This window comes from Helianthus annuus, chromosome 12 (genome assembly GCF_002127325.2).
Source record: "Helianthus annuus cultivar XRQ/B chromosome 12, HanXRQr2.0-SUNRISE, whole genome shotgun sequence".
NCBI classification, from domain to species: Eukaryota; Viridiplantae; Streptophyta; class Magnoliopsida; order Asterales; family Asteraceae; genus Helianthus; species Helianthus annuus.
Genome location: NC_035444.2, coordinates 150,189,586 through 150,198,238, shown reverse-complemented (window position 1 = coordinate 150,198,238; position 8,653 = coordinate 150,189,586). Strand labels below are relative to the sequence as shown.

Sequence of the window (8,653 nt, the reverse complement as noted above, 5' to 3'; positions counted from 1 at the left end):
AGTCTTATTGGACGAGTTAGTTTTGGATTTGTTGAACTAGTATGTTACTTTGGATTTTGTACGCGCAATATCCTCATTCTGAAAATTTGGTATAGTCTCTGATAGAAACAAATTTATAATTAGTCTTGGATTATATTTAATGAAAGAAAGTTGTCAATTTATTGATATAAAGTATCATCAATTTCATTTGCTTGATTGTTTAGATTGGCCATTGATTATCTACAAAAAGAAAGAAAGGTACACTTAAGAAATAAGCCTTCTCACCAAACAAAGTTGTCTATATCTCTTTCCTTTATACATCTCATCTTGGGTCTTTTTTAATTTAGTAATGAGACTATTGACCAAGGTTGGAGAACTCGCTAGTCGCTAGCGGGTCGGTGAGGTAGGGACTAGCGACTACTCGGGATTACTCGGGATTAATCGGATCAGACTTTTTATGTATAATTTTAAGTTTTTATACATATATACATATATTTTTATACGTATTTTTTTAAGTGGACAAGTTTTGACCGGAATCTGGGAGGTTTTGGCCGGAATATGTGTTTTTTCCGATTTTTTCTGATTTTTTCCGATTTTTTCTGACTTTTTCCTATTTTTTTTGTTTTTTCCCGATTTTTTCCCGACTGACTAGTCGCGATTAGGGCCGACTAGGGCCGATTAGGGCCGACTAGGCCGACTAGCGATTTTTTTACTGATTAGCTGAAAATTACTCAGTTGATGGGCGACTAGCGACTAGTCAGCGATTAATCACCGACTAGTCGCGATTTTTGCAACCATGCTATTGACTAAGGTAAATCTCAAGTGTCTTGCATGCCAACTTGAACCACTTGATGATAGGGGATGTGTTTTCTTCCCTCTTCAAAATTAAATAGATTACATTAAGTCATAATCAATAATTTTCTTCTTTTTTCATTTTTAACCACTAAATATACCCGCTCTTGTTCAAAATTTAACGTATCTATGTCCAAAAGATCTGTCGAGGGTCATAATTTGTGAAACTTCAATAGAGACAAATTTGAAATCCATAACATAGAGCTGGATGTATGGAGAGGACCACTTCAACCACTAATGTTGAGTATGTTTCAGATGTTTCGATTTGATAAAACTAGTTATTATTGACAAAGGCAAACCTCAAGTGTCTTGCATGCCAACTTGAACCACTTGACAAAAAAGGATGCATTTTCTTCTCTCTTTGATTTTAATGGATTACATTCAGTCATATTCAGTCATTTTCGTTTCTTTTTCATTCTTAACCGATAAATGTACCTACGCTTGTTTAAGTTTAGTGTATCTAATTCCAGAAGATACGTCTAGCGACATAATTTGTGAAACTTCAACAGAGACAAGTTTGTAATCCATAAGATAGAGTTGGATGTATGGAGATGACCAATTCAATCACTCTGTTAAGTATGTTTCAAATGTTACAATTTGATAAAACTAGAGAATGCATTGTTTATAAGCGTATTCGGTTAATGTAACAAGTTATGCAAATGTGTGAATAGTTGAGATACTTGTCTAACATCCTTAAGCCGATTAAGAGGAGGATCTTAGTTAGGGCTAAGGGGAACCCCGACCCCCTTGTTTTTTCGCTTCGAAGTGTAAATTTTATATGCATTGAGTCGTCCCCCCCCCCCCCCCCCCCGGGCAACAAGAAAGTAAAAGTAATGATGTTAAAAACTATTTAACAACATTCACTAATTTATTTTATTGAATATCATTTGAAATGTTATACTGCTACATACACATTTATAGGGTAAGGATAGTGTAAAAAGGTCCTAAAGTGTGAGAAGTGTATTATAACACTATATATAATACTATATAACACCATATAAACACCGTATAACAATATGTAACACCATATAATACCATATAACACTATGTAACACTATATAACATTATATAACAAATATAACACTATACATCTATCATAGACATGCTATCAGACAAACTATAGTGTTATATTTGTTATATAATGATATATAGTGTTACATAGTGTTATATGGTATTATATGGTGTTACATATTGTTATACGGTGTTTATATGGTGTTATATAGTATTATATATAGTGTTATAATACACTTCTCACACTTTGAGCACTTTTTACAGGATCCTCTACCCACATTTATATATATTTAATCGGATTTAACTAACAAACATGTTTTGGTCCGCACCTTTTAACCTATGTTCTGACCCTAACGGTTTCATAAGAACCTTCACATTTTATTCTCAATCTCTAAAATTTCATTAAAACTCAACTTTATCTCTATTCATCCTCTAAAAAATTCTTCACATCCGATTCTTTATATCTATCTCTGTTCAATTAAATAATATTTAAAAAAATATTTTCTTTCTTATACTAACAACCACTCACAAACATCTATAGAGATTGATATAGAGAATGAATAGTATATCTTTATATTTAGAGATCCATTATACCATCTCTATTTTAGATAATCAAAGGAAGTATTTAGGTAGTCTTTTTTAATATTCTCTATATTTTTCTATAAATTCTAAAGATAAAATATGTTTTAGAGACTCGAATGTAGTAATGTGAATCCTAAAATTAAGAAGTTTCTCTAAGGTTTGCTAGTGCCAATGTGGATTGATAATAAAAGGTTAAAGCATCTTATAAGACTTGATTTGTGGATTGTTGATAACTTTGACTATAACTTTACATTGATTTTAATATTCATCATTGGTTTTTTTAAGTTTATCTTAGATTTGAACTCATATGCTTCTAAGGGCTAAAATATCCTCGTTTCAAGAATTTAATATAGTCAAATAAATTAACTGCAATGTTTATAATTATATGTATTGGAATATATTTAACTAGCCTAAGATCCCGCAAGTTTCGCGGGTGGCTTAAGACAAATATATAATATCTAGTGACATTTAGATGAACTTTGTAATGAAAAAACTTTTCAATATAAACGTATAAACATTATACTTATACTGCACTAAAAAATTTAAAATATTACGGTACATGAACATCACAGATCAGTAAAAACTTCTTTGTAAACTACATTTATCCTCTTTATCTTCATCGTTAGCACCTTTGCACAAACCACAAAAAAGATGCCCAGCAAGACGTTTTTAAGTTGGGCCGATATGTGCTTGATTTCCATCAGTGGCCCAACCCTTGTTTGAGCCTTCTCATTAAACAGAGCCTGACCGAAGCTTTTAGACATTTTATCATTTCCCACCCACTACAAAGCCAATAAGTAGTTATATAAGCGGGCACCCACCGCTGATTAAACCACTCGTAAACCAAGCCCAACATCACCAGGCCCAAACGATGAAGGTGGGCCCTGGTCTTCACAATAAGAACCCTGTATTGGGCCTTCGCTTGAAAATTAAACCACTTTCGGAAATCCCAAACCCGGGTTCTTTTTGTAGGACAATCAGGCTAGGTTTGGGCCTTCCGTAAACGCAAGAAACCGTGCCCCCAGCTGATTATGTGGGCTCTGGTCATCACCAGCAACTGTTGCTTAAACCCCATCCCATAGTGGGCCTTCCACAGCGTAGAACCCGCCACACTGAAACCGAAGTAATTGAGCCCAGACTGATGGCCATTCCAGAATAAGAGCACAGCCCAAGCCAAGACATAATGCAGGCCATATAAAATAAAATGAAAAGTTACAAAAGATGTACATAAAATGAATTTACTATATATGTTTTAATGGTCCAATAATATGAGCGTTCTACCTATTTTAATAAAACGAACCTGCTCAGCCTGTTCTATAAAACTTACCTGTTCACATTTAGTTCCCTCAAGAAAACAATAAAATAAATAGCAAGAAAAGCATAAAACTTACATAGCCACAAAAAGTCTCCATAGCTTTATAAGCTTCTTCAACTATACTCATTATCACAAACCCAAACCATCTACTCTGTCCAGTATCCCTATTATAATTCACCTACAAAACAAATGTCATCCACCACTGTAACCATGCACCACACCACATTTATCAATAAAATGGTTAATTTTGGTTTTACTCTTTCTCTAATGGTTCAAATGGGTAAAAATATTTGCTAGAACGGAAATGGGTTGAGTAGGTAAAAAGTTGCCCAAAGTGTTCTCAATATGCATACAACCTCCTAAATTATTTTATTAAAAAATGTGATAATATAGTTTCATTAGATGACAACTTATAGATTAACATTTTAGAAAATTTGAAAAAGAAAAAAATTATTTGCACATCAAGCACTCCAATCATATGCTCCATTAGTCTATTACCCAACTTCACCTGTTTTATAGTTATACCAGTAAGTAAGCTAAGTAAGCTGAACATCAAGTAGAAATACCTAAGGTATTGGGTATTTCCATGTTTTCAGAGCTGTCAATCCAATTCTTGAGGCACTTCAACCATCATATGCATTTCTCAAGGCAATTAGCTTGTGTTTCTCCCTATGCAGTCGTGCCATCAACGTTGCCAACTCATTTGCTTTAGTTCCAGAATTAACAAAATACACCACCTGTTATATCATGTAACATCATAAACTAAACTTTTATAAAACAAATTATGGTAATTGTACATACCACCATTATTCTACATCAAAGAATTTCACAGATGGAAAACAAAATATGATATATCAGTAGTACCACCCTTATTCTTAGGATTTCTAAAGTCAAGATAATCGATTTTATATTCAAAGTTAGTATTTTTTTTCTAGTATTTTTCATGAAAAAATGGAAACTACATTGAAGTATATATAAGTGGGTAGCAATGGGAGTTATGGTGTCACAACATACATCCATATATTTTCAGTGTTCTTTTTTATTTAGGAGGAAATAGGTGTGACTTTAAAAGTCTAACAAAAATCTCATAAGAAAAAGAGGGGTACATACTAAATAAGAGTCATCCAAATTAAACCTTACAATTAACTTTTTTTCTTTTTGATAAAAGATGTATTTGACATCTTATAATACCTTTGCAATCTCAACAACTTCAGCAAAATTAAAGAGCTCAACCAATTTGTCACTGTTTAGATTATAAGGCAATTTGCCCACAGACCGTTTTCTCGATCATAAATGAACCGTCTTCCAATGTTCAACGCCTGCTCATGTTGGAACAATCACATATTAGGTTTGTAATTCTGTCAAACCATAGCTTCCGTCCCATCATTGGTCATCCAAAACATCCCTAGCCGCTTCCGTCGTTATTTTTATATAAAATATCATATAATAGAATGTCCATTAGCCTCTAATAATCCGACGTTGCTTCATCAGCAGTGGGCATTTCTTCATTTACCTTAGGGACATGCTGCATTACACCACATATGAACAATAAACCACCACCAAAATCATCAATGCGTATATGTTGAACAGATTGGTCTTATCATGTAAAAAAAATCAAGCAAACTGATTCTGAGTATGTGCGTGAGTGTATTCGTTACCAAGCACGTGCATTTAAATACGTATGCTTAAAAATAGTCTAAAGGTGTAATTTTTTATTTTTTTTGAAGACATAATCACTAAGAAAGTGCAATTATCAGGAAAAACAACGAAAAATCTAACCAACAACTAAATGACACCTAATATAGATTAAGCTTATGAATGGGAACCATTTTATTAATCCTCTTTCCTACTTCACCATCAAGAATAGACTCATCTGCCATCTCAGGGGTACATGATTGATCCTCATCATCACCAGCTCTTTCTCCATTTTCTAAATCTTGTTCTTGACTACTCTCAAACTCTAAACCGATCACCCATATATATATGAGAACACATTCCCATAAAGAAAATCAAGATTTATGTAATTACTGGAATACTCTCTCTCTCTATTTGACCAGTTTTTACTCAGCCAAATTAATACTTTTCCAAAAGGCTTTTTTGACCCGAACCCGCTTTGACCCATTACCTGACCTGCCCATTTTGCCAGGCTTAAGAAATAGTGACATATGATAGTAATAAATTTGTATATGTTCTTGCTAGGATATCGTCATAAGATACTTCATAGCATAACACATTAAAATTTGATAATATTAGTGATCTTATACAATTATAAGCTGATTTATCGGTTAACGATCATATTATATAGCTAATATTAATAAGTATGAAAGAAAAACCTGGAGGTAATTATATAACACTTATTTTTCTTTGAAATAAGCGGTTGTACAGACTGTGAAACCGCCTGTGTGATCTGCAGAAATAAGAGTGATACGAACATTATGGTTGACCATTAGTCAAAACCCAAAAACCGATAATGACGACAAAAAGAAGGGGATTTTGTAAATGAAAAACAACAATATACAAGTATTTTGCAACCTCTATAACAGATAAATAAGGTAATCTCACAAAACTTTGACACCTATTATACTTACAACATCCACAAACGGGTTAAGAGCATCTTCAGCAAGGTATGACAGAGTTGTTCCTGAATCAACTATGGTTCCACTTCCACCTTGGTTGTCTGATATCGCAAAAGGTCGACGGGTCAATGGACAACGTTTGACCATTGACAGAAATACTCTACAGATTTATATTATAATGTGCCCTGAAAACATGCAATTTATACTATTAGAACTATTTGGAATAAATCATAACCTAAATCAACTCATCTATAAGTAAAAAAGTCAAAACTACATCCTCTAACTTAATTACCGAAGGAATACTTACTGTGATTGGATAATACACTTCTTCTTCGAACCTACATCCACAGTTCTATAAAAAACGACATTAATACAAAGAACAATTTGCAAAATTAGTCAAAGTATGAGCAAATTATATAAAAAATTCATAATCAGGACTCTTTGTCCTAAGAAATCTTTAACGATCTTAGCATTTGAAAACCTAGATGAATTTATTATAGCAAAATAGACATATTAAAACCTAAATTCAAGATCCAAATTGTTTATGGTTTCAAAATGAAACAACATTTTATATTCAAAACGAAAAAACTTTTTGTATACTAAAACAACACCGAGTTAACCACTTACCGAACCTCTAGTTGTAGCTTAAACGGTTTTAATACTTTTGAAAACATGGGTTCACTAATTAAATAAAACATTTTTTTCAAGTTTGACTATTTGGTGAAAAGTAAAACTTTCAGTTATACTTCTTTTTTCTCGTGTTGACTATCTTTTCATATAAACATCATGTATTTGAAATAAGTAGAGTCGATTTTCTAAGCATGTGAGATACCATGTTTTCTTTAAAATTAAAAGGTTTAATCGCTTAAAATGTTGGTTAGTTTTACACAATCAAAATATGGGGGTACAACATCAACATATCGAAATCTATAGTCTAAACACGAAATGGAACTGGAAATTAAACATTTTGCCATCATCACCTGTTAAATTTTATTTAACCAGCCGGGAGTGAATATTTTTGCTAATTCGACCTGATTTTACTGCGATCGGTGAAAAGAAAAAGAATTTTAATTTCTGAACATCAAAAAAACCTAATTTATGAAAAGTAAAAAAACCCAATTACTCATATCATCACCATCAAGAAAAAAAAACCCTAATTTCTAAACATATTCAAGATGATGCAGCAATAAACAAAAATCAATCTGAAAACGATGCCACAATCAATGGAATTAAATTTATTTATGACAAACATACCATTTAAAAAAGAAGCCGCCATCAACAACATTGGAACTGCCACCGCTGAATACTAAGAAACCGGTATCCCTATCGCAGACACCGGTCGTCGGAGAAGATGACCTTCATATCCCTTATGCGTCCCTCATTTGCTTCCTCTCTCCCTCTCTCTTGTTTCTCTTTTACAAAATCAAATATAAAGAAAGCATAGAGATTAGACAGAGGCAAAGGTAGAAATTTAGGTTTCTTTTGATAGGACGGCCAGACAGAGACCTTGAACGGCAGCCATTACTCCACCACTCTCTGTCTCTTCTTTTTTACCATCTCCCTTGGCCCCAAGGGTCGATGTGTTAAGAATCTGAGACGGGAAATCGAGAAGAAGCAGGATAGAAACATCAAGATATGAAATCAAACCCTAAACGAAAACTTACCAGGTAGAGAGTAGAGAGATGAGATCTACGTTCTTTCAATTGGGAGGCAAAGGATGAAAGGAAACACTGGATTTAGGGTTTTTGATTGTAACGGAGAATCAAAAAGGAAACTCCGATTCAATAGGGAATGATTGATTTAGCGAGTGAAGACAAAAGAACGGAGTCAATTTCTATGCTTTTGGCGCTCAAGGGTTTTCATGAGGGAGTATAAGAATGCCACGTGGCAAATAATGGTTTAAGCGAATGCCAAGTGGCCTAAGATTGTTTTGTTTTATTATAAGGTATAGATGAATAGAGTTGTCAATTTATTGATATAAAGTATCATCAATTTTATTTGCTTGATTGCTAGATTTGTCGTTGACTAACTACATAAGGAAGGAAAGGTACCCTTGAGCACCAAGCAAAATCATCAATGTCCCTTTCCTTTATCCATATTTTTTAAGTGATGATGATGTGTTTTGATTAAACTTATGTTAATTTCATAGTTTAGATGGAGTCGAACGTTTTAATTTTTTTATTAATAAGGTATCATTTCATTGTCCTTATTGTTATCAAAGTTAGTCGTTGATGACGGGGGTAGCCCGAGACCAAATAAAATGACCAAGTATGAAAACACCTAAAAGGTTAAAAGGTTCAACGCTTGAAAAAGCTGAGGAGATGGAGTAAAGTAACAC

At 33.3% G+C, this 8,653-nt stretch overlaps 1 long non-coding RNA gene across 5 annotated transcripts; it reads right to left on the bottom strand.

Moving 5' to 3' along the window:
* Window positions 1–2,909: 2,909 nt before the first annotated feature.
* Window positions 2,910–8,196, bottom strand: LOC110895530. Of its 5 annotated transcripts, none has more exons than XR_002567233.2 (10): window positions 7,822–8,196; window positions 7,570–7,727; window positions 7,296–7,355; window positions 6,623–6,667; window positions 6,328–6,500; window positions 6,073–6,146; window positions 4,931–5,264; window positions 4,306–4,476; window positions 3,816–3,917; window positions 2,910–3,562 (listed from the first exon to the last, which is right to left on the bottom strand). It is a non-coding gene; the product is annotated as an uncharacterized LOC110895530 (long non-coding RNA). The 5 variants fall into 5 exon arrangements; XR_002567232.2 differs by lacking the exon at window positions 7,296–7,355 and having other exon boundaries at window positions 7,822–7,906; window positions 7,980–8,195; XR_002567231.2 differs by lacking the exon at window positions 7,296–7,355 and having other exon boundaries at window positions 7,822–8,193.
* Window positions 8,197–8,653: the final 457 nt, after the last annotated feature.